The sequence below is a fragment of the Acanthisitta chloris genome, unplaced genomic scaffold (assembly GCF_000695815.1).
Source record: "Acanthisitta chloris isolate BGI_N310 unplaced genomic scaffold, ASM69581v1 scaffold4002, whole genome shotgun sequence".
Lineage (NCBI taxonomy): Eukaryota > Metazoa > Chordata > Aves > Passeriformes > Acanthisittidae > Acanthisitta > Acanthisitta chloris.
Genome location: NW_008658624.1, coordinates 5,025 through 5,241, shown reverse-complemented (window position 1 = coordinate 5,241; position 217 = coordinate 5,025).

Here is a 217-nt window from a genome sequence, read left to right as displayed (position 1 = left end):
GACACCCAAGGAATGGCCGCAGCACTCTAACGCTGGCCACGACGGGTCCTCAGGGTTAAAGCACTTTAGGACCCAACCTTAGGCTCTCTAAAAAAAGAGAAAGAAACAAGTTTTTAAAAGCCTCCACGTTAGAGAAAAGGCGGTTTTTGGTGGTTTCCTCCTCCTGCGCGATCCGGAGGCACAGCTCGCTCGGCTCTAGCTACTCCCTGCAATGGGA